We start from the raw sequence: 26,182 nt of genomic DNA, 5'->3' as shown, positions 1-26,182 counted from the left end.
CCAGCTAGCATGGCTGGTGGTCAAGGATGATGGGAGCTGTAGTTCAACAACATCTGGAAGGCCACAGGGTCCCCACTCCTGGCACAGAAGATCAGAAAACTACAAAAACAGCAGGTAAAAGATGATTGTTGTTGTTTTGAAAGCAGCTTGAAAAGATTTAAAGGTTGGTAGAAAACAGAAATGGTCTTTTTGGATGTTATGTTATCAAGGGCAGATGGGGAGAACATTCCTCAGGCTGGCTGCCACAAGATGGCTGCCGTCTCCAGTTGCCATCTGCCTCACCTCAGGACATTCAGAGGAGAGTCTCTTGGAGTCTTCTGCCTCTTCAGTTCCAGCCATTTCCCAGTCCCAGCCTGTTTCAGTTACACTCAAGAGGGTGGTGGTAGGTGAAACATCTATATAGTTCACCCCCACTTTGAAATTGGCTGGGGTGTGTGTGGGTAACAGAGGTCTGGATTTTGTCCTCCTCCTTGCCTCCCATAAGCAGATGACTGACCATATTGAACCGCCTCTAACAGTAGGCCTAGATGCATTAGGTCCCAACATCTGGAGCAAGTTTCTCAGTTTGGGAAAATGTATGCACGGCACCCTTGTGTTCTCGCCTGTTGGATCAGGGCACATGTCTTTAAATTGTAAGTGTTTAAAATGTAAAGCGTAAAATAGAAGTTACCAAGGGGTCTAAGGAAGAAAGTGCTACGTGAGTATTTCTGTCTCCTGTTTCCATAGCAGCGATATTAAAAAAGTCCTGCAAGCCACTCCAGAAAAAAGGTTCTTTTTTTCCAACAGAAAACTCCAAATCGTAATTCTCATTCATTGCAGAATTTTGTTCCTAGGTCTGTGTGCAGGAAATATGGTATGCTAGTTAAAAATGACACGCTTTAGGCAAAAATATGCATCTACTTAAATGCACAGCTGGCTGATTAACAAAATTTACAACCGCTGTCAGGGTAGCTGTTAAATCTAGGAACAGAAGACGGAAACTAGGTTCAGATGTGTTTAAGAGGAACAGCTATGCAAGAATGAGCTTGATGGGTCCACTTATTACTTTGAATGGGGAAGTTCTGACATCTTTGTTAAATTCTTATTGAAAATAAGGCAGAGCTGCTCACTTTGGTAGGCCTGGAGCAAGAGACTGTTTGTTGATGAACAGCCCAACATGCAACTGCAGCGGAGAATGAAAGGAACCACAAGAACAAACTAACGGGTGGAGTTTTAGCTCCAGCCATTACCACATTCTTCTTTTGAAAGTCCAGTCTGAGAGAGGGAATTGCTCTGTAAGTTTATGTGAAGATAAGCAACCTGAGCATTCTGACTCTTCCTCCACCCATTAGATACCACAGAGGCCACAACCCCTTGTGTTTAACCAGGGTGCTGCCGCTAACCTAAATGCAACAATGAGAGGATTCAGACTTCTTGCTCTGTCTCTTATTTCTTTCTCAGCACCATTAGAATTACCTCTAGTAGATGTTCTTGTGTTTTTATTTGAGGTGCATAAAGTTCCTGGTGTGCTGGAACCTCTGGTCAAACATGCTAGTCCAGACCTTTAATCTAATCTAATCTTATCTATCATCTATCTATCTATCTATCTATCTATCTATCTATCATCTATCTATCTATCATCTATCTATCTCTATCATCTATCTATCTATCATTTATCTATCATCTATCTATCATCTGTCTGTCTATCTATCATCTATCTATCTATCATCTATCTATATCTATCTATCATCTATCTATCTATCTATCTATCTATCTATCTATCTATCTATCTATCTATCATCTATCTATCTATCTATCTATATCTATCGTCTATCTATCTATCTATCTATCTATCTATCTATCTATCTATCTATCTATCATCTATCTATCTATCTATCTATCTATCATCTATCTATCTATCTATCTATCTATCTATCTATCATCTATATCTATCATCTATCTATCATCTTCCTTTCTTCCTTCCTTTGCATCTGCATCATTTGATTTATTGCAATTGTTGCTCCCTGTTGAACAAAACCCCCTGGGTAATCCCATGTGCTCTGCCTTTCCATACTGTGAATTGTTTCTTCAGCAAGGTATGAAAGTGGGGTTTCTCTCCCACATCCTCATTAGGCAGCCTGCACATTATACTTGCATTTTCTCCCCCGTCGCACTCCCACTAGAGGAGCATGAGCCAGGCAATCCCTGCATCCCAATCTAATTGGAGGTTTCAGAATATTCTGCCCGTAACCTTTTGGCTCCCTATTGGGATGAGGCAGGTGCAGTTGGGCTTAGTGCCTTTCCCCATACAAAGCAGTGTAACTATGGACTAATGGAACTGCAGGCTTCAACAGAAGAGGGATAAAATGTGTATATCTCAGAATTTGCTTGTGCTGGAACACCAGGGAAGTATGCAGAGTACATTCCTTATAATATGGAGGTGTTACCAATAATTTCCTATTCTTCTCCTTCACCCACATGCACACTCACTAAAGCACATGTGTGAAACTCCCCTACACTGGCCAAGGCTACCAACGAAGGCATGGCTGCCCTGAGATTTGATCCCAGCACGTTCATGTCTAGGTCTTACCCCCCTCAGCCCCAGCAACCACTTTTGGGTTTTCCCCAAATTCTTAGGATTTTCAAAGCAGGAAACCACAAACTAATTCCAGACACTTGTATAAGGCTGTGATGCTTGGTGCTAACAAAGGCTTTTTTCAGCTGGAACTCTCCAGAACTCAGTTCCGGCACCTCTCAGGTGGGCACCATTGCCATTCTAAGAGAACAAGGGAGGTGTTCATGGTGAGTTTCATCATCTTTTCCTAGAAAAACAGCAGTGGCTAAAACTGGTGGAGTGGAAGGCAGGGAGGCCAACAGGTGGCAGAGCCAGAGCCCATCACAGGCAGAATCAGCTAATCTCTTGTTTCACCCCCATCCTCCCCACTGCTAAGTTCCAAAATGGCAACACTGAGACTAAAGAGTCTTTTAGTCTGTGCCAGCTGCTGAACTGGGTGTAAGTAATAAGGCAGGAAGGCTAAGGGCAGACTGTGGTTGGTGAGGCAATGCTCCATTTGCCCTGACGGACCAGCCTCCCCTGGTGTCAGGTGACTTGTGGTGGCAAGACTAGTCTTGGCTGGTCTTATCAGCTATGCACATTGAACCAAGAGAGACCTCACCACCAGCGATAGACTTACAGTGGGCACCCAATGTCAGCATGGAGCCACGTTGACTAACAACCTGTATTAATACTTGCCATGATTCCCAGCAAGCAATGTGCGGTACCTCCAATGGGAATTTCCTCTAATGTAATTTGGTTCCCTCAGGATTCTGTAATTGTCTTTTCTGAGCAGCAGTTGCTGACTTTACCTTTGGGGGTGTTTTTTAGATGAAATCTGGTGGCAGCTCTTTCCATTACTGAGCATTCATTCTGATTCGCTTGCACAAGGTTTATGCGGAGTTTAGACTCTATCCAGTCTTTATTGAGTATCCATTCTGATTTGTTTGCGGGACAGTTATAGGTGAATAAGCATTTCTCCCACATTCATTCTGATCTGCTTGTGGGGTGTTTATACATCTTTTCTTTAGGGCTTGCCCATACTTCTGCTTGTGCTGTCCTTAGAAATCGCAAGTCTGTACAATTTCCCACTTGACCCGCACTTTCTAGGAAAGGGGCCAAGTTGTTTCCCCCTTGCCCCACTCCTTTCCAAAGGAAAATGCGCTCTTTAGCAATAGATAGGAACAAATGGCAATTTGGGGAAAACCTGAACTGCTGTTTGCTCCAATTGAGTGCTAAAGAGTGGCTCCCCCTGGGGAAAAGCAACGGAAAAAGATGAAGTGTGGAGTCATTCAACCCAAACTTTTCAATGCATTTCCCCAAAACTTCCCAAACCACAGAACACTTTTTTTAAAAAATGGATTTGTTTTGCTAGGGAGGCAGAGCCCTTTGATCTGCTTCAAATGTGAAAACCTAAAGTTCTGGTATGTGATGGAATCTCTCCCACAAAACAGTGGTGGTGCCACAGGTCCAAGTTTGGACAACAAATGCTGTTTAATGGGGATAGCTCAGTTGGCAGAGCACAAGTCTCTTAATCTCAGGGTTGTGGGTTCAAGTCCCACGTTGGGCAAAAGATTCCTGCATTGCAGGGGGTTGGACTAGATGATCCCAATGGTCCCTTTCCAACTTTATGATTCTAGGATTGTGATGCTACTCTTTGTGGTCAGGGTTTGTTTGCTGCTATTCTTGGTTTGGTAATTTGTGTTTCTAATGGTTGGATCGCTGTCGTCTTTCTGTTTGCTTTTATATTCGTAACTCCCTTGGGGAATTACCTTCCCTGGAGACAAGCAGGGAATCTTTATGTGAGTTGGCCCATATTTTAATGGCCTAGGAAGGTGAGAAACAACTTTGATAGTTGTCTTTTATCAATGCAAATTTGTATTGTCTTTTATCTCCCAAGGCTTTTCAGTCCTTTGTGCAGGTGAGGAGAGTGCTCTTGCACTCAGGTCCTGATTGAGGCCTTCTCATGGGCACCTGGTTGGAGACCAGGGCTCTTACGTTCTTACCCAGCTTGCTGTTTTTTGTTTTTTAATTCCACAGACTGCTTTTGTACTGCTCTCTTACATTACGGTGTCCTGACGGTCTTGTTTTTATTTTAATTTGTTTTACTGTTAATGTTAACTTCCTGTAAGCTGCTCTGGGAATTTGCCGAAAGATGGGGGATAAATTAAATCAATGCATACATTATATCCACGACAACATTGGGGGAACGACGCTGGCGTGTTGTGTCCACATTCAGAGTTGGTCCTTAAGAGGCGCAGAGCTGCCAATGCAATTTGCATCTCTCGCTTAATACTTTAATAGTGCCTTCCTTTGGGGGAAATGGCAAGGGCTTTAAAAATATTAGCTCACTGAGCATCTCTGAGGCTGGCAGGAAAGTAATAAAATCTACTAGACCAAAATACCTCCCTGAGAGGTGGGGAAATTCAGCAGAGTGTTTTTCCTCGAGAGCCATTCTCGAGGAAATGTATCGAGACAATACATTCATACTCCATTCTGGGATGGAGTAGCCTTTCCTGAGTAATTTACAAAGCTGTGAGGGAAGCCAAGTACATCCGCTCAAACAGCAGTGGCTCGGCTATAATGATCTCAAACCCGGAGCTGCTCAGAAAGAAGCCCCCCGTGTGTGGGCGCAACGGGGAGCCTCTTGAACTCTGAACATCTCACCTCCGCTATTCTTTTTTTTTTTAAAGGAATTTTTATTAAAGTTTTAAACAACAACAAAAAGCAACACACACAAAAAACAGCACAAAATTCAACAAAAAAAAAAAACAACAAAAAACATAACAATTAAAAACAATATCTCTTTTCCATTTCCATTTTTAAGTTACTTATTTTCTGGACTTCCTCATACCTCCCTCTTTTGTATTCCAATCCAAATTATTTGTCCAGCAGTTTCTTTTCCACTTTTTTAATCCCAATCTTTAGTTTGATAAAATATTAAAATATATAACTTCAACTTCTTTAAACCTAATCCTTGGTCTTAATATCATATACCATTAAAATTTTCCCTCTTAATATCAAATTTCCATTTTTTTAAACATCTTTAATCTTAATCTTTAATCTTAATCTATCATTAACTTTAACCTGTACAGCTGGAGACCACTTATTTTCAGTCCAACATCACTCTAACATTCCTTAATTTTGCAGGGTTTCTGAGGATAGTCTTTGAATTTCTTCCAATCTTCCTCCATCGACTCTTCTCCCTGGTCACGGATTCTACCAGTCATTTCCGCCAATTTCATATAGTCCATAAGTTTCATCTGCCATTCCTCCAACGTGGGAAGTTCTTGTGTCTTCCCACCTCCACTATTCTTTGGCCTCTTTCTGTCATGCCTAGGAAGCTTCCATCACGATTTTAATCTGAGAGCTGTCTTGGAACAAAAGGTGTGTCTGCCCACCCTCCCCTGCACCTCTTGTGTCCCTTGAACCTGTTCTTTCTAACTATTCATTTCTCTGACACGAAGAGCAGCCTGAGGCAAAAGCGACACACAATTCGGCACAGCAGCTGCTAAAGCCAACTGGTATGGCAGTTCATATTGAGGCTGGGGTGGTGTTGGGAGACATTATTCAGAGTAGCACTTCTGAGTTCAGGCAGGAAAGTGAATATGTGTTTGTTTGTTTGTTTGTTTGTTTGTTTGTATGTATGTGTCAGAGAGTGTCTGTTTCATTCATATTGGAGGAAATATGAACAATATAATTACAGAATATAATTATAATTACAGAAGGAAATGCACTCTCTCTTTCCACAGTGGGTGGGATCCAGCGTTCCTGTTCTGCTACCACACAAGACTTTCACTCATGAAACAGAATTTCCCCCTAATATATACAATTTTGTACACACTGTTCAGCTGCAGAACTGCACTGCAAAATTCAGAGATGTGCCAAAACTGGTAAGATTAATGTGTTTTACTTTGAGGATTGGTTTGAAAAGTGTGAATTATCATTAAACGGCAAAGGAAAACAAAATTCGCCCCCACCCCTAACCCTGGGAGCTTTTTGGTTTCTCTGTTTTGTTTCCCCCCCCCCCCGAAAAAGTGGGGTAAGATTGCTTTACATAAACAAATAATAATTTTCAGTGCGGTCTGTTGAATGTTATGATATGCCCCACATGTATGGTAACATTAAGCCTTTTCGCACTGTTGGAAATTGTGTTGGCCTGAGTGTGGGTTAAGGCATTCATATACCACCCTTCTTCCAAACCTCACTCACGTGTGTGTGTGTGAGCACGCGCGCGCGCGCGCACACACACACACACACAGGGTTGCAGCTTGGAAAATGAACATACTCTCAAGGGCATAATCCAAATCTCTTTTCACACATCCCCCTGGCACAAGTTCCAACAGTGTGTGGGGGAAAGCTATTATGGCTTACCACCAACTCTCTGCTATGCTTAATGTTCAAGTGGTAGTGCTCTGTGGTCTCACTAAATATATATGATGCGTAAGAAAACACCTAGAACTGGACAATGTAGCCTGGTGCTGCAACCAAGCTGATTATGCAAACCCATTCTCGTTGTAAGAGAAGTTTGTTAGAATCATAGAGTTGGAAGGGACCCTGAGGGTCATCCATCCCAACCCCTGCAATGCAGGAATCACAACTAAAGCACCCATGACAGTGTCAGGAAAAAGCACCAAGGCAAAAGCCAGCTCCAGATGGCTGGAATGCAAAACAGTGCAGATGTACTGTTGGAGAAAAGGTGGAGCCTATTCTCTGTACTGAGCACCGGATGTTAGCTCAGTGTGTCATATGACCTGTACTGGAAGTACAGGGGAGGAGTGTGAGTCTCTTCTGATGGAGTCTGAAGGGAACAGTCACATTTCTATGTACTGTTGAGTGACAGGAATAAAACATGTAGAAAGGACTCCTGTCTGTCTCATTTCTCCTCCCTGGGGAGAATGCAGGGAGAGAGAGAGAAGCATAGAAGCAGAGGGTGTGTTCTTCTCACGTTTGAGGAGGATCGCCGGGTTTGTTTACCTAGCCTGCCGGGGGTCACAGACGGACGGTAAACACCAGTATCTCGCTCAATTGCCTCGGGGGAGGCCAGGTACCTCTGCCTGTGGGCTGATGATACTGACATATGGCAGCCTTCGGATGGTTTCGATCCATCGAACATCTGCATGAGAGGCTGGTGGATTGTCCTCCTCTGCTCCAAGGAGGAAGAGAAGCGTCTGAAAGAAGCTAGAGGCTCAACAGACAGCTGGTGGAAAGAAGAGGTGCTTTCCAGAGCAACAAAGTTCAAGGTATGCTGCATTTCGGGCTAAAAGTGTGAACGCAGTTGGATTAATTCACTGGTTCACGGGGAGCTGCGTTTTGGAAAAACAAAAGCTCCGGGAGGAAGAGGCCTGCAGCTTGAAGGCTGAAGCCTGCATTCCACAAATTTTTGTGGTTAAGATAAGATGTCCCATTGAAATGCATTGTTGCTAGGTAACGGAAAGTTGGAAAGTTACTGGCAAAGGGGCTGGACTGTGAGCCTGGGAAAGCGAAACAAAATCAGAGAATGTTTTGGCTACAAAGTTTACGTGCCCTTGGAAGGGACTTTAAATAGCAGCCTGAGTTTAGCTGCCAGGTGCAAAAAGCGTAAACAACTTGCAGTTTTGCCTGCGTGAGAAAGGAAAAAACAACTGTTGGATTTTACAGCTTGTTTGACAGAGTGAGAGAGGCTTGGATTCAAAATGGATGCCAAGAAGGGGGGAGACTTGCCTAACTCATCTCCCCTGACCAGAGACAGTTATTCATCAGGGTCTGGATGGATAACTACCCCAGAAGGGGTGAGCCAAGATGATGCTGGCCAAGTTCCTAAGAGCTCAACGAAAGCTGAGGAGAGCTTTGACCCCAGAGGGGAGAGTGCAGGAACTGTGGTTGTTGGAACTGTTTGGTGTTCCTGAACAAGGTGCAATGGGTGTTGCTGACAGGGGGAGGAAGGAACGGAGTTCTAATTCCCCCACTGATGATGCTACTGGGAAGCATGGAGTAGCATTGAGTGCTGTCCGATGCTACAATTGTGGACAGACTGGGCATCTACAGCGAAACTGTAAGAAGCCGCGCCAGTCAAGAGGAGCAAAGAGCAGCTCTACGAAGCCTGAGGCGTCAGGCAAAAGCCGTACCAAGTGCCAGGTGAAACCTGCAAAGGCTATGATGGCGAAAGGAACCACGCCAGATGTTGGGAACTCGTTCATAATCGGCACGGGCTGTACAAAACATTTGTGCCCGCACAGAGGACTATTTTCGACGTTGAGGAAGCAAAGCTTCACTGTGAAACAGCCCAACGGTCAGGAGTTGGAAGCGACTGGAATTGGGACTGTGTATCTTGAGAGTCTGAACTTGACTATAAGTGATGTTTACCTGGTTCCAGAACTGAGATTTAATCTGCTGAGTGTGTCGCAGATTGCAAAGAAAGGACTGAAACTGTCCTATGATGCTAAAAGCTGCAAGATCTACAAAGATGGAGAACTGTTTCTTACTGCCAAAGAGAAAGATGGACTGTATTTGTTGACTTTTGATCAAAATGATTACATGAAATGTAATTCTTCTGTTTCTAGCGAAATCTCTCTTGCAGGTGTGACCAGTGTGAGCACCAGGAAGGTGACGAAGAAGGTCGACAGAGCATTCCAGCGGGTGTATGCTGATGTGATTGGTCCTCTAGAACCATCTAGAGGCGGTGCACGATTTTACCTTGTGTGTGTGGATTGTTTCACTAATTATTCTTGGGTTTATATGATGGAGAAACCGCAAGAAACTTTAGAAAAGTTTCAGGAGTTTTGTGACAAGGTTAAAAGTATGCATGATGCTAACATTGATTGTCTTTTCACAGATGAGAAGCAAATTTTTCTGTTGCAGAAGTTTCAGAAGTTCCTGGATGGAAAAGGGATAGACCACAAAGTGGCAGTTTCGCAAGAAGCGTGGAACAGGGGGGTCTGTGTGAGGGTGAACAAAGAATTGCAAAAGGGGATGAATGCGCAATTGCTGAGTTCACATTTGCCACATGAATATTGGGCCGAATCGCTAGCGTCCTATCTTCATGTGTGGTTGAGAAAAGTCTCAACAGAGTTGGGATGTTCTCCTTTTGAGAAGCTGTTCAGTAGAAAACCTTCTGTTGCCTACTTTAAGGTTTTCGGGTCTCATGTGAGAACAGAAGCTCCAGGTGGAGTAAAGAATGCCAGAGGCATTTTTGTGGGTTATGAAAAGGGTCTCTACAGAGTAATTTTGTCTGAATCTGGTCAGGTGATTCTCACAAAGTTCCTAGAGAGTGCTCCAGAGCAAGAGCGGGTTGTAAAACACACATTTCCCACAGGAAACGATGATGATGATGATTTTTCTGATGTCACAGATTACAGTGGTACTGACGATGACAGTGATAGCTCAGAGAGTTCAGTTGTAACAGTCATTGAGAGAAAATCTCACACAATGGATAGACCTTCACAGGTGAAGGAAGAACCACTGATTGCTACTGGTTCTCAACAGAGTCCAAAGGTTGAACCAGTGAGCACAAAGGATCAGCACCTCATACGCAGGTCTGAGAGAGTTACAAAGGGTGTACCACCAAAGAGGTACTCAAAAGAGTTTGCTAACTTAGCTGTTGCGTGTGTTGCTATTGTTAACAACTCAAAGCAGGTAAAAGCAGTGTCTAAGTCAGAGACAAAGACACAACAGAGAGTAGCTAGCCAAGGTAATGCAGAGGCACTCATTCCTTGGAAGCCAGACAACCAGAGAGGTACACTGGTGAAACCAGTGGTGGGGAGTTCCAAGGGTGGAACTGAAACAACAGGGGACTGTTATATGTATAACAACTGTTTGTTTTCTTCTCTGGATCATGTTTTGCCAATTGATGCTTTTGGGGGAGGATGTCAGGAAAAAGCACCAAGGCAAAAGCCAGCTCCAGATGGCTGGAATGCAAAACAGTGCAGATGTACTGTTGGAGAAAAGGTGGAGCCTATTCTCTGTACTGAGCACCGGATGTTAGCTCAGTGTGTCATATGACCTGTACTGGAAGTACAGGGGAGGAGTGTGAGTCTCTTCTGATGGAGTCTGAAGGGAACAGTCACATTTCTATGTACTGTTGAGTGACAGGAATAAAACATGTAGAAAGGACTCCTGTCTGTCTCATTTCTCCTCCCTGGGGAGAATGCAGGGAGAGAGAGAGAAGCATAGAAGCAGAGGGTGTGTTCTTCTCACGTTTGAGGAGGATCGCCGGGTTTGTTTACCTAGCCTGCCGGGGGTCGCAGTATCTCGCTCAATTGCCTCGGGGGAGGCCAGGTACCTCTGCCTGTGGGCTGATGATACTGACAGACAGATGGCCACCCAACCTCTGCTTAAAAACCTCCCACGAAGGAGAGTCCACAACCTCCCAAGGGTGTGCATTTAGGATAGCACAGTTGGGTGGAATCTAGACACATATAAAAAAACTCTGCGATAATGGTTAAAAAAACGTTTTGAAAAATATATTGAATTTGCCATAAACTCACCATCGCCATCTAGTGTCGCATTTGTATAATGCATGCAAAACATTATATTTGCAGATGTGCAGCTGAGTCCTTGGTTAGAGCGTGCTGCTGATAATGCCAAGGTTACAGGTTTGGTCCCTGCATGGGATGGCTGAATATTCCTGCATTGCAAGGGTTTGAATTAGATGTTCCCCGGGGTCCCTTCCAATACGACTGTTCTATTATTCCATTCCACTGTCAAACAGCTACTATTTTCTTTTCTTATACGATACCTTCCTTTCTGATCCTGTACAATCAACAAGAATGTTTCTTGTTGGATTTGAATTGCAACACACTGACTTTGCCCAAAAGTCTGCTGTTCTGCCAAAATAACAGGATCGCCTTATTCCAGTTCCTGGAGGAAAGTTGGCAAGTAATACAAAAGCAAGAGCTGGAGAGCCTTATGCAGCTTCCATGGCTATTAAGGTTACCAGCTGGTTTGGATGTGAACCTTAATAACTTAGAAAGTGGTGGCAATGTTGACTAAGCTTTGACAGCCACAAAGCGTGTTCTCCCTAGCAGAGAGCACGTGTTGCGGTTGGGAACAGGCCACCCTCCAGTGACTAGGCAAATTTAGTTGAATCCCGACCATTTAAATGGTTAAACTGGGTTGCTGGGGTGTTTTGATTGTTGCCAATTCGGAGGAGGGGTCAGAGTCTATATATACAGGGGCCAGACGTTGGCACGGCCTCTTGGCCGTTTTGCATCGGATCACATGGAGCACTTGGACAATCTTCTCATTGTCTGGTTACATTTCTTTATTTCTTTATTTTCCCCTTCTTTTTAATCCTCTCTAGTCCCTTAAATAATTTATTTCCCCCCTTTTCCTGTTCAATTTCCCACCCCACCCCTTACCCTACCCCGTAGGAAGATTCTCCCTGTATCTGTGGCTTGCCTTTCCCAATAGGGAGAGAGCCCCCGTTAGGGGCTTTCTTTCGCAAAAAGGTTTCCCCCATTTCTCTTGTTGAAATTGTGGGGCTAGTCAGGGCTGTTCCCAGCTTAGCTGGTATCACTTTCGTTTATAGTATCCCCGAAGGTTGGCTTTATGGCTCCCTGTGCCTCCAAGGACTATGAGCACTCTGTATATGCTCTTGAACTATGCTGTTTCTGAACAAGTTTATTTTCTTTAAGTTTGTTTTGCCCTGATAGTGGCGACTGCCATTTTAGAGATGAGCCATTGTGGCTTAGTGGCTAAAGTGTAGGACTAGGACCTGGGAGACAGGGTTCATATCCCCCTCTTAACCATTGTTATAACAAAACAAACTGCTCCTTTTGGGCTATTCTGTTGCTGGGTAGTTCGGCCCATTTGTGATAAAAGAACTTTGGGTTTCTTGAAGGGGTGCTTCCCTCTAAAAGGGCAAGCAGGGATACCTGGACAAGCTGTGGGCTACCTCAACTCTGCGATTTCACTGGAAACATTTATGCCTGGCCTAGCAAGTGACCCTAGGGCTTTGCCCTAGAATTCGATGGCCTGGAAGCGTTTCCGGCCTCAATAGTGTCCCCATGTGGTCCATGAAGCATTGGTTTCACTGGGTCAGCGGATAGTGCCGGTAATGCCTAGGTTGCAGGATTGGTCCCTGTATGGGACAGCTGCATGCTCCCCCATTGCTCTACCTGGACACTTAAGTCCTTTTGGTGGTTACCTCACTGCGAGGGATGTAACGGGCGCCATGTTTGCAATATGCAACTGGGAGAAAGCACCTTTGCGTGCGTTGCAGAGCACGGCGCTGCACGGGCTGCAATTGCATTGCATTGCTAGGAGATTTGCAGTTGCATTGCACGGAGGGTGTGTGCATTGCATGGAGGGTGTGTGTGCATTGCACGGAGTGTGTAGTTGCATTGCACGGAGTGTGTAGTTGCATTGCACGGAGTTTGTTGTCGCATTGAACAGAGGGTGTGCAGTGCACGGAGTGTGTAGTTGCATTGCATGGAGTGTAGTTGCATTGCATGAAGGGTGTGTGCATTGCAGGGAGTGTGTAGCTGCATTGCATGGAGGGTGTAGTTGTATTGCACAGAGTGTGTTGTTTTGTTTTGTTTTTGCATTGCACGGAGTGTGTGTGCATTGCACGGAATATGTAGTTGCATTGAACAGAGGGTGTGCAGTGCACGGAGTGTGTAGTTGCATTGCATGGAGTGTAGTTGCATTGCACGAAGGGTGTGTGCATTGCAGGGAGTGTGTTTTGCATTGCACGGGGTGTGTAGTTGCATTGCACGGAGGGTTTGTGTGTGCATTGCACGGAGTGTGTAGTTGCATTGCACAGAGCGTGCTTTTTTGCATTGCACGGAGTGTGTAGTTGCATTGCATGGAGAGTGTGTGCACTGCACGGAGTGTGTTTTTTGCATTGCACAGAGTGTGTGTCTGAAAAGGAAGCTGGCTTGGCGGCAGCTTGGTTGGGACTTCTTTAGGGGTTCTGGCCAGCATCGGCCCTGTAAATTTACATATCATGATGGCAGCACAAGATGCCCCCTGCCCAAGCGGGGGCTGGAAGCTGGCAAGCAATAGCTCAATACCTTTTGCCCATATTCCCATTTTTAGGGATCCAGTTGGATATCGTTGCTAAAACATACCACTTGGCTATGGAGAAGCTGTCTGCCTTGAAGGAAGTTAATTTGTAATACTTCCTCTGTAGCAAGTGATGCTTCACCAGATCCGATCTTGCTGGGTCACTTAACTAATCTTCCCACTAGGCCAGGCTGCCTAGATTTCACCCCTCCCATATCCAAGAATCTCCTGAGGAGTCTGCTGATTCTCCAGAGAGGAGGAGGCGTGTTCTGGTCTCTACTTATTCTGCTCCAGCACCAAGTCAGTCAGTCAGTCAGTGTCGGAGAGGGAGAGAGACTGAGTGTTAGAGATCATGTGTAGAGATAAGGTTGCTGCTAAGGGCAGCTGCAGACACTCAGTGCAGTGCAGCATTTATTTATACTTAGACCTATTAAGCTCTGTATATAGTTTGTATAGTTGTAGATAGAATAAAGAAGATATTCTACAGAGCTGCTCTCCGAGTTGTTTATATACTCTGCTAGACTCTGCTGTACTCTGCTGTGCGACGACTGTCCTTTTGTTGGAGTGAATCCGGTGCTCACAACTCTAAGCTGTGAGTCCACAGCACTTTGACCTGTTCCTGTGCAGAAGGTGGTCTCTGGAAGTGCTACCCAGCTTGCCTAGCCCAGTTGGGGCTGAAGTGGATGAGTCCAGTTGGTGGCACTGGCTCAAGGGCGATGCTGACAGAGGTCCCCTTACCTTTGTGTATGCCTACCAAGTGTGGTGAAGGCAGATATCAGGCGATGGTAGCAATTCCTGAATGTATGCAATAGTAGTTCGCCATGGCAGGATACCTTGAACCCACTCAGGGATTTTCAGGTTCATGCTGGTGCTGCTGGATCTTTGCCCTTTGGTTTTATTTCAAGGGCTGCTGGTGTGCAAAGCTATGGCCTCAAGCCTGGTGTGGTGAGGCAATCATGTGACATAACTTTTCTTGAGTTTTCCCCATTGTAGTAGCAGTTCACGTGGCCCGAGGAGTTCAGTGACCATCGGATCTGCTTTTGGTCTGATAACCAGGTAGTGGTGAGCGTCTTGGCAAAACAGTCCTCATGCTGTAGCACAGTCTCTGCCCCTCCGCTCATGCTTTCGAGCTGCGCCACTTAAGGTTTAATATTGTGCTTTCTACTCTCCAAATTACGCTGACACTATTCGATTTTCAGATGAAGCGCTTCAGATCCTGGGCTCCAGACTCAGCTATTGCCAGACTTTTCCAGACCTGTGGCATTTTGACAACAATTAGTAATTTCAGAGAGCGGCAGCTTCCATTTCCCCTTCTGCTTTTACCTCTTATGGGAAGGCCTGGATGGATTTCTTAGCCTTAAGCTGGCAGTTCTCGGCCATTCAGAAGAATTGGCCCCCATCCTCTGAGCAGATCCTGCAGTATTTGGTCCACCTGCTGCAGATTGGGCATGCGGTTATAACTATCCGAATTCAGTCCGCTGCAATGTCTGTTACATTGAAGCTTTATTTTTCAGAGACCCTTGTATAAAGTTTGCAGTGCGCAGGGCCTTGGAAGGTTGGAATAGGCTCCAACCTCATAGGACAGTGGGCAGGAAGTCGGTCAATTTTTACCTATGCAGTATCTGCAACAAGTTAAAACTTGTCTGCGGGTTAAAGATCAAGGTGAGACTCCTTTCAGGAGTCCATTGCATTTTCGCACTGAGGGTTGGGGAAATGGTTGTTGGAGCCAGCACGGGGCTGAAAGTCTGGAGGCTTATTGCTTCAGGACTTTTCCTTATCCTTTGGAGCTTGTCATTAGAGTTGGTAACTCTAAAACAGACTTAGTGGGCAGGAGTGCCACAATCAGGCTTCCCGCCACAGGTGAGGAGGGCCCTTGCCCGGTTATGGATAACAGAATATTTGGCTTTTTATTCCCTGGGGGCTGGCCCGCTCCAGTGCATGAAAATGGGTTCCTGTTAGCCCGGCATCAATGTGCTTACGTCGTGCACCAGTTATTACAGCCTGCGGCTTGCTTACCGCTGTACACTCCTCATTCCTTACGATTAGGTGCTGCTGCAAAGGCTGCACACTGGGGGCCTGTCAGTAGACAGGATTGTGAATACGGGTCATTGGAAGTCTGACGCTGACAAGGGTTATATCAGGAAGTGTCACAATGATGTCTGTGCTGATGCTTGTCTGTTATTTCCTTTTTTCATAGGAGCAGCTGTGCACATTTGAGCCACAGCATTGTACACTAGGCTGGCAAGCATGTTGACGAGTTTGGACTGGGGCGCCATCTCAGTCTTCCTGCCCATGTGAACATATACTGGATGTCCAGATGGGGAATGCTTTGGGAGGAGATCCTTCCTTTGGTGCGGTTGAGTGTGACCTCTGCAGGTCCTCCCGCAATGGTGGTGGTACAGCTGGGCGAGAATGTTTGCTGTCTTCCTCCAGCATAAGTTTGCATTCCTGCATGCAAGAGGGCTTGGATTGAGTTGATGGCAGCTCTCCCTGGACTCAAAATAATTTAAGGCATTGGTTCAAGGTGGTCTGGAGGGGGGGTTGGAGCACCTGTCCCCTCCAATGCGCAAAGATGTTCCATTAAGGGAATCCAAGGATTCGCCATGCTTTTGTCGACCCCTTTTGAGGGGTAAGGCCATGCAAGAGTCCCTGGGAGCATTTGGGGTGAGCTTGAGTCTGATCCTGGTTCATTGCTCCCCCATGCTGTTTACTGGAACTGACGATATGGTGGGGCCCAGTCGTCAGTGCTGCCCTGCTGAGGTCAGGTGCAGCTAGTCGGGAACCAATGCCTAGACAAACTACCACCGAGCAGGCCTGAAAGCATGTTAATAAGGCGGTGGATAATAGAATAAAATAAATAAAGTAAATAAAATAACAAATAAAATAAAATAGGTCCTTGCTTTAGGTGGTTCTGTAACATTGCACCCTCCTAATTTTCTTCAAGGCTATTGCCCTCTTTAGGGCAGATGGGGTGCATCTTTCCCCTATGGGGAACGACACCTGGCGGGATGCGATTGCCTTGGGATTCATTGCTCCCCCACAATGTTTGCTGGTACTGACGATATGGTGGGGCCCAGTCGTCAGTGCTGCCCTGCTGAGGTCAGGTGCAGCTAGTCGGGAACCAATGCCTAGACAAACGTACCACCAAGAAGGCCGGAAAGCATGTTAATAAGGCAGTGGAAATAAAATACAGGTCGTTGAAATCGAATGCATTCAAAGATTATGTTCGTTAACATTATTGGTGTCTTACAATTTTTGCTTGTTTTATCTTATTTATCAGGTTTAGCGGTGACCCGTGTTTGGATTGTGGGGCACAGTATCGTCCATTGGGCTGGCGTCGCAGCACGGCAATCTGGATTGGGTCCAGATTTCGGCTTTCCTCCACATATTCGCTTGTCTTGGCTGTCCAGACGTGGGATGCGCTGGTCGGAGTTCCTGCCAAGTATCCGGAGGCAGTTGCTCTTGGAGGGGCTGCCACCTGCTATTGTGGTGCAGCTTGGTGAGAACGACCTGGTGCCCATGGACTGTTTGTCACTACGTGCTGCAATTTTGGGTGACCTGGAGACGCTGCGTGCAATGGTGCTGACAGCGAAAAATTTTTGGTCAAAGCTTTTGCAACGCTGCGTTTGGAAGGGCAGTCGTTGCCCGGCTGCCACTGAAAGGGCCAGAAAACGCATCAATTCTGCTGTGGTCAAAAAAGTTTTGGAGCTGGGTGGCGATGCAATTTCCCACCCCGAGATTCTTTTTGAGAGGCCATCCTTTTTCCGAGCTGATGGCATGCACCTTTCCGCTTCAGGGAATGAGGCTTGGATTGGTGCGGTGGTGACCAAGCTGAAGTCTTGGTTGGGGCTGTGAGTGGTTTGGCGGTGAGCTGAGGGCTCCATGGCGGTTAGGCATTGGTTAAATTGGTGCTTGGAGGGGTAAGTGCCTACCCCTCCAAATGATGCGAATGGGAATTCCGTTAAAGGAAATCCAGGGGCTTGCCATTCTTTCGTCCTTGTCCCCGGAGTCGGACTTGGGCCGTGCAAGCCCCACAGGAACATGAGGGTGAGAAGTAATGGTCTGGTGCCCAGCTTTATTTCTCACCCAATACTTGTTTCCCACGCTGGCTTCCGCTGGTGTCCGGAAGGCCAGCTCTGTCCCTGAGGGCAAGGACAGATAGTCATAACCAATGCCTAAGCAACCACTCACATTTTTGTATTTGAATAAAGTTGTGGCCAAAATTATGCCAAAAACCTTAAACAAAAATTGATGTGTGAAGTGTGAATTATTGGGGGGCTACTGTGACTCAACACGCAACTAGGATATGCCAGGTAAACTGATGGAAGAAAGTGTGGTGAGCAACCTGCCATTCTCCACAGCATATTAAGTAAAGAACAGAATAATAGTTGTGCTCTGCTTGATTTTATTCTGTGTACCTATTTTGAAGTTTGGGCATCCTTTCAACCCTATGCGCAGAGAGGTCAGTGAACATGCCAAATGGTGCCTGGCAATGGTGCAGGTGAGGCAAGCATCACAATCCTGCTCCCTTCTCCACTCCCTCTTACCTACTACTGAGCAAACCTGATACTACAGCATTCATTTCCTTCTTTCTCTCTGTTCCCCAAAATGCAATTTCTGGCATTCTGTATTTTTTGTTGTAAACAAATTTATGTTTTTCCGTTTGTGGCAGTGCAGTGCATATGCACTTTGTAGGAACACACCATCTGCTACTTTGTTTAACATCTAGGGAGGCAGGACAAGAGTGAGTGAGTTCACAGCACAGAAAGAAAAGTAAAAGGAGCTTATTTTTATTTTCTATGTTCAGCAGTGGGAGCGATTCCATAGCCACTCAGGAAGAGTCATGTAAGTGCCAATTGCAATCTTCTTATATAAGCTGCTAATTTAGTTCTTTTGAAACAGTTGCACATCTTGGAACATTGGAGTTTTGTAACTAGTTCGCAACTCTACTTCCACCCACTCAGAAAACAATGTTTGTGTGGTTGCTTTGTGGTTGTTGTTTTTTTAGCTTAAGGTTTGCTTCTTCCTAGAAAAGAAAAGCCCCATTTTTTTTTTTTTGCTATGTGATGATTGGCCTCATAGTTGGTTTTGTGCGAATCCCTAAAGCAATAGAACATATGACCATTAGGGCTGACCTGGAACAGCAAGAGCTGTGTCCATGACCGAAAAGCACAGTTCCTTTCAACAGTGGGCGGAACTATGATGACAGAGATGAAGATAATGAGGATCTGATTGGCTGAGATGACCCATGTGACTCAGCCAATGCAAGAAGTGTTGCCTTACAGTGACATCATCATGTAGCCATCATATTCAATATTTGAACTGAGGTCATTTAGTGGAAGAGAGCAAAGCTCTGCGAAAGAGTAAAAAGGCACTAAATGGAGAAATAGAATGAAAGACAACTCAAAGGAGGCAACATTCTCAGAAGTAAGGGAGTTTCTAGGAGACATCTCATTGAAAACGCAGCTTTTGCCCTGAAGCCCAAAACAGATGCCCACCTAGTAGTGACTGGAACAATGGGCTAAACCAAGGTTCTCTTACCTTGAAATAGTCTTTTGGGTGTCAGCACTGACATACCCTCTAACACGTTGAGTCCCAAAATCGGGAGACACCTGTTTGTGACTTGTATGAGATCAGAGAGCCCAAAAGACATCCTTTTTTTCAGGGCTGTGCTTTCATGGTGCCCCAAAACACATGTTTTAGGGTACCATGTCAGATCACAACCCTGAAAAAGCAGGGTTTTTTTCTGGGCAACATCTCAGCACGAAATCACGTGAGATCAATGACCAAAATGACCACCGTGCTCTCGTGGGAAAAAACAGGATGTTCCTATTTTTTCCAGAACACTTGTGGGGTATGCACTTAGTCCTGGCAGGTGTGTGGTACATAAATGCCTTCAGTCATGTGCCTTGGACTTAGAGGACCAGGCTTCTTGGCCAAAGCATGCGTACATCTGGCACTTGGAGCTCTCACGCTTTCTAAAGCAACTGGAACACCCTGATGGCTGAGGGCTGGATCTAGAAGAGGCTCGACCACCGCATGACCCCTCTGTTGCCCACAAGGACAAGAATATGGCGAGAAGCGGAATTAGACTGGGATTTGCATCTTTCACCAATTTGCGGAGGATGACTGTTGGAAGTGGAAAGCCCCTTGTACTCATGGAGGCTTCCTGTGCTTTTTGGAACCCCAATCTTCTGGGGTTCTAAAATGTGTGGGGAGTCTCCATTAAGTATGAGAAGATCCTTGCTTCAGACCTCTAGCCCATGGAGGGCTGATAACAAGACAAAGAGGACATGCTGGAAGGAGAGGGACTTGGCCGCATACCTCTCCTGTCTCTTGTGCACTTGCTTAATATGTGGATAATGTGAACGCCTGAACAGAGGCTGTGGATGGAGCATCAGATGGTTCTATTTGAACATCATAAAGTGCCAATCTGCTATGATAGTATTTGCAATGATGTATGAACGCCTTCCATCATGTAACAAGCCACTGTGATTACATTAGTTCCTCTGGCTCTCTTGGCATCATGGAAGGCACACACACCTTTAGAATCTCGGTAGCAGAAAGCAACAACCTTTGGCTCAGGACACAGCGAGCAGAATAATTTGGTCTGCCTTCTGAATGGCCAAGTGAAAAGAAAAGATAAGAAAGTACAATGCAACCAATTGTTAAAGAAAACCGCTCCTAGGGCAGTACGAAGCTGTACTCAGCAGTCCTGCCTAGTTGTGTTTCTCAGGGGTTCAGTAGCTCTTGTTCTGAAAGGGCTCGAGGAAAATGCACTTGAAAAGTTATTAATGCTCCTCCAAATTGCTACCCGGCCACACAAAGTTTTCTCCTGCAATGTCATGCTGTAAGTCAAATATAACATGAGAAGCTAAGCTGTATTGGGAAGAAAACTTGCCAGATGAAGATCCAAGACTACTTCTTTTTTTTCTAGCAGAGAAAGGAAACATGGAAAAAACAATAATATATTCTTACAAAAGCCGGGTGCCTGCCTCTCTCTCTGCCGAGCAGTGGCAAGAGCCCATGGGGTTTCCGGCACTCACCCAGGGTCTGTATCCTTTGGAGAATGGAAGACACAGCGGAGACAGTTGTGGCTTTAAGAAATATGCATGGAGTGAGTCCAGATCTTACAGCATGGTCCTTTCAAGAGGGGCTTGTACCCTCACGGAAATGCAGCCATGGAGTCCAAGGCCTCTCTCCCAGCCAGCCTGCAGCCAACCTCCCCAAATATGAATCCCAGACCTTCTTCCTTCTACTTCCCAGCAACCTTTGCTTGAAACTCCCTTTTCATGTCACCTCAAACACACACCCATCACACTGGGAACATCTGACTCCCTAGGCCAAAGGATTGTCGGATGGCCCATTAATACCTTTTGTCATGTTAATAGACTTGCTCTTCACTAAACCAGCCAGGCTGGTTTGCATAAGCCAGCCCAGGGATTCCTCTGCAGCTGGTATTTCTCCCTTCACATCCCAAATAATCAGAATCCTAGCATTTATTATTTTATAGAGTTTTGGGGGTCCCCTCTCCCAAATCTATAACAATATAATACACACAGAATAGATTTACCACAAATGGTTTTCACGGTAAAGAAGAGAAAGGTCTAAGGTCTAAGGTTGACCATGGTTTCAAGTTTCATTTGAGTGGCCTGGGGCAAGTGGCTGATTCTGCTTCATTTATTTATAAAAATGTGATTGGCATCTTACTCTGGAGAGCTGTTGTGAAAACGCTAAGGCAGGTGAGGGTAGCCAATGGGTCTCAAACCCTTGGCTGGACAGGATCTGGCAGATTGAGCAGATGAGATCAATAGTGGGTCAAACTGTCAAGAAGGCAGTTTCTGCATGTTCTTCCCATCATTCCTCTGCATCCAACCATTCCATGACATTCCTGGTTGGAACTGGAGTCCAACAGCGTCTAGGCAGCACCCAGCTGCAGAAGGACAGACTAGACATTTCTTTCAGGGAAGGCAATCAATCACACAAATCAGCCATCGGACTACGCAGAAAGGACCTGCCTTTAATTAGCATTGGGAACCATGCTAATAACTAAACATTAAAACTTGTCATATATTATTGGCAGACATCTCGACTGACAATTGGACTTCTTGCATTTTATAGATTAGATTATATTGTATATAAATAACTGGCAGATATCTCAAATGACAGACGGCTCGATTGTTTTCATAATGCTGCCCTCTTAAAACCATGTTGTGTGTAATGATACCTTTGGTTTCCCCGCAAAAAAAGTCAGTCCCCTGCAGAGCTCTGAAGTATATATAAACCCAGCAATCGAGAAATAATGCTGAATAGTAACCCCTGGCAAGTGTGAAAGAAAACCCACCAGACAAATCCAGACAAATAACATTTATCTCTGTGTGCTGTGACCCACTGTGAACAAAAAAGCAGCCGTCCACTCAGAAGCAATGGTTTCCTTCAGTGAGCTCTCATCGCTCAGTCCCTGCTCCTGCCTACCTAGCAATTCGAAAGCATGTCAAAGTGCAAGTAGATAAATAGGTACCACTCCAGTGGAAAGGTAAACGGCATTTCCGTGCCCTGCTCTGGTTCGCCAGAAGCGGCTTAGTCATGCCGGCCACATGACCCGGAAGCTGTACGCCGGCTCTCTCGGGCAATAAAGCGAGATGAGCGCCGCAACCCCAGAGTCGGCCACAACTGGACCTAATGGTCAGGGGTCCCTTTACCTTTACAATACCAGAAGGAGCGTCTCCACCCCCATCGTTCAGCCCAGACACTGAGGTCCAGCGCCGAGGGCCTTCTGGTGGTTCCCTCCCTGTGAGAAGTGAGGTTACAGGGAACCAGGCAGAGAGCCTTCTCGGTAGCGGCACCCGCCCTGTGGAATGCCGTCCCATCAGATGTCAAGGAAATAAACAACTATCTGACTTTTGGAAGACATCTGAAGGCAGCCCTGTCTATGGAAGTTTTTAATGTTTGAGGTTTTATCATGTTTTTAATATTCTGTTGGGAGCCACCCAGAGTGGCTGGGGAAACCCAGCCAGATGGGCAGGGTATTAATGAATGAATGAATGAATGAATGAATGAATAACTAACTAACTAACTAACTAACTAACTAACTAACTAACTAACCAAAGACAGACAGACAGTACAAAGGGAGATCACTTTTGCATGCCCATATTTCTGAATCATGGGGCTTGATTTGCTTTGGAAAGCACGATGGCTAACGGTGCACCATCATTTAATTTGTGGTAGGAGGGAACTAACTGCAGCTTCTACACAACATCCTGAAAGCAAATTTCCTGAAGAGGGACTTGGTTTCATCTGTCAGTCTCTTTATTGGAGAAGCTAAATAGATTTGTACGCAAAGTATCATTGGCATTCCACAGTGGAGATGACCGGGGTGGGGTGGGGGTGGGAATCCATTCTATTCTTAGGGACAGTGGCTTAATCAGAAGCAACTGTATTCTCTTTAAAAGGCACATGTCAATATGTGGCATGTGCACTGTGGAAAAATAATTGCACAAATTAAGCGGTACTCAAGGAGAAAAATGAAACACCCCCTCCCCACCAAAAAGCCTCCAAAGCCTTCCAGGCCTGAAGCCCATATCTATAATGAACGGAGGCAGAAAGGTAGCACCAGATATGCAAATTATAATACATCAATTTAATATAGTTATGGGTTTGAATCTAGAGCAGCTGAGCCTCCAAAAAACACAAGGAAAAACAAAATAGAAACACAGGCTGAATGTGGGATACAATTAACTCTTGGTTGACCTTGCTCCAAATGGATGCTCCCCCCCCCCTTTTTTTGAGGCGCTTGTGTATTTGAGAAGAACAGACGCAAGCCGCAATATTCCATGGTTGAAAAAGGATAGGGGCCCTCCTGTGCAGGAGTGGGTGGGACAAGAGGCAGAGTCTGGCAGCCTAGTGGTGTGATGTGGTGGGGGACAGAGGCAGGGCCAACATGGGCCAGAGTCAAACGTGCTCTTCATGTGTTGGATTTTTTTACCTGGAAGCTGGGTTCCAGTGTGGTGTAGTGGTTAAGAGCGGTAGTCTCGTAATCTGGTGAACCGGGTTCGCGTCTCCGTTCCTCCACATGCAGCTGTTGGGTGACTTTGGGCTAGTCACACTTCTTTGAAGTCTCTCAGCCCCACTCACCTCACAGAGTGTTTGTTGTGGGGGAGGAAGGGAAAGGAAAATGTTAGCCGCTTTGAAACTCCTTAAAGGGAGTGAAAGGCGGGATATCAAATCCAAACTCCTCCTCTTCTTCTTCTTCTTCTTCTTCTTCTTCTTCTTCTTCCTCTTCTTCTTCTTCTTCTTCCCTGCCCCTCCACAGTGCTCTGAATATTATGTCTTGGAGGCGTATGAAATCGGCTGTTGTTATACAGTCATACCTCGGGTTACAGCCGCTTCAGGTTGCGTTTTTTCAGGTTGCAGGCCACCGAAACCCGGAAGTACCGGACTGGGTTACTTCCGGGTTTCGGTGATCGTGCATGCGCAGAAGCACTAAATTGCACTTTGGGCATGTGCAGAGGCACCGAATCACAACTCATGCATGTGCAGACATGGGTTGCGAACGCTGCATCCCACACAGATCACGTTTGCAACCCGAGCGTCCACTGTATAATGCTACTAATGAATGTTTTTGCACACAATTACCATATTTTTCCGTGTATAACAGGCCCCCATGTATAAGACAACCTTATACCTTGGACCGCATCAAAAAAATTTTGGGGGGGGATTGCCCAAAGTTGGGGGACACACAGATAGCCACAGCCAACAATCATCTGTACAGCTCGCCGCCAAAAGACCACCTGCCCACTAAACACAACCACAGCCAATTGCACGCACACCTCGTCACTGCCGTAAATCAACCGCCCAATTGCCGCAGCTGCAGCCAGTTATCAACAGGCCTTGCCGCAGCAAACAATCACACGCCCAATCAATGCTGCCAAACTCCTGCTGGCTGCTGCCACCAATCGCCTGTCCGCCCTCTGCTATCCGTGTATAAGATGACCTGCAATTTTTGCCTATTATTTCTAAGGAAAAAATATTGTCTTATACGTGGAGAAATAGGGTAAATAGTGAGACAGGCGTCAGCCACCGGGTGTGGCAGAAGGAGACTTCCCAGAAGAAGTTAATGGAATTCATCATACATCAATTATAGCTGGAATTTCCTGTCCAGGCTCTTGCAATTTATGTCTAGCCGGGAGCCTATCCTGTTTCAATATTTTGAATCTCCAGGAAGGAACACTGTCTAGGGCAGATTTCATGCATTGCTGGAAGGCTGGATTTGATACCACTGAGCCTTCAGAGCGTGTTTCAATGCGGATGGAGATAATTCTTCAGATACTTTAACCAGGGTCCAAAGAAGAGTGACACTAGCGAGGCCAATGGGATATTACACTTGTGCTGTTCTCAAACAGTAGATTAGGCTGAATAACTGGCTCCAAGTCAGCCCGTGAGCATGACTTGAGTGAGGATTTGAACCGGGTCTCCTGGGTCCAAGATGGGTGCTTTAGCCACTGTACCAGCCACTGGCTGTTAGACTTTGATGTGGATCCATAATATACAGTAGCAGTATCCATGACACTCACACAGTAAAATGGTCAGGGAAGGAAATAAACCTGCAGTTTAAGTGTTTAGACGATTGATCTTTCTGTTTTATTACTTTTACATGCTAGATTTCTTCCATACATATCAGACCCCCACAAGGCAGCGTGAAGTAGCTCCCTCTGCCGCATGAACCCCCAGGGTGACACACCTGTGGGAACGCTAGTAAAACGCAAACCTGGGTGGAATATATATATATATATATATATATATGCTGTGAAAATGAATATATTGAATTTGTCATTAGCTCACAGGTGCCATCTAATGTCACATTTGTGTATTGCACTTAAAATGCACTGAAAATGTTATAATTGTAGCTGCATAGCTGAGTCCCTGCATAATTTTGGGTGGCCTCATGTGTCTTCAGAATACACAAGGGAACATTTAATGGCTACTGAATAGTGGCATGATAATAACAAACCTAGCAGGCAGATCTGGGCCTACATGTCTATATAATTTTCTTTGTTAGTCCCCCTGTATGATTTCTAATAGTTTTAAATAATATTTGTTTTTGGGGGGTTTTTCTTCTTCTTCTGGCAACCAGATGAATCTAGTAATTTTACAGACCACATAGCTTTTAATCACCCAGTTTCAATTTTCACGGGGCATGGAAAACAATGACTGTACTAGAATGTATAACATAGTGTAGGAAGTTGCGTATTGATTTGTGGGGTGGGGGGAGAAAAAGATATTAAAAGCCAAGCTTTGCAGTTTTTCTCTGCGATTGTCTAGGGGCCTTGGGTTATAAGTGGAAAGAGCTTAATTTTCGACAACAGCATTGTTTGTGACAGTGTTCGAAAGCTACTTCTGTGAGGTTTCTCCTTCTACTTAGGACTCTCTTCTCTATCTCATTCAGTTATTGGCTCGTAATTCCTAAGCACTACGAAAGTCATAGACTGAAGATTTTACTCAGTGAACTCGAAGTGTGCTGCATAAGCTGGAGATTTAAGGAGATTTTTTTTTTAAAGCCACACAAATGGATATGGAAGAGGAACAGGATTGTAAAGAAGAAAGAAGGTGCGTTTGGTGAATGTATGGGAAGGCCTTTTGGAATGAGAACACCATACCCTCCAA

The 26,182-nt window shown here is 45.4% G+C and overlaps 1 protein-coding gene and 1 long non-coding RNA gene across 8 annotated transcripts in view; one reads left to right on the top strand and one right to left on the bottom strand.

Moving 5' to 3' along the window:
• The window catches only part of B3GALT1 (beta-1,3-galactosyltransferase 1), a 332,737-nt gene that overhangs the window by 14,342 nt on the left and 292,213 nt on the right, over positions 1-26,182 (bottom strand). The gene's annotated exons all lie outside the window — the stretch shown is intronic.
• The window catches only part of LOC308458854, a 31,111-nt gene continuing 31,008 nt past the window's right edge, over positions 26,080-26,182 (top strand). Inside the window, exon 1 of one of the 2 annotated variants that reach the window (XR_013977735.1) lies at positions 26,080-26,125. This is a non-coding gene — a long non-coding RNA (uncharacterized lncRNA). The remainder of the gene's footprint in view (positions 26,126-26,182) is intronic. The other variant, XR_013977736.1, reaches the window with a different exon arrangement.

Source organism: Podarcis pityusensis, assembly GCF_964106645.2.
Source record: "Podarcis pityusensis genome assembly, chromosome: 1".
Taxonomy (NCBI): domain Eukaryota; kingdom Metazoa; phylum Chordata; class Lepidosauria; order Squamata; family Lacertidae; genus Podarcis; species Podarcis pityusensis.
This window is presented reverse-complemented; position numbering and strand designations above follow the sequence as displayed.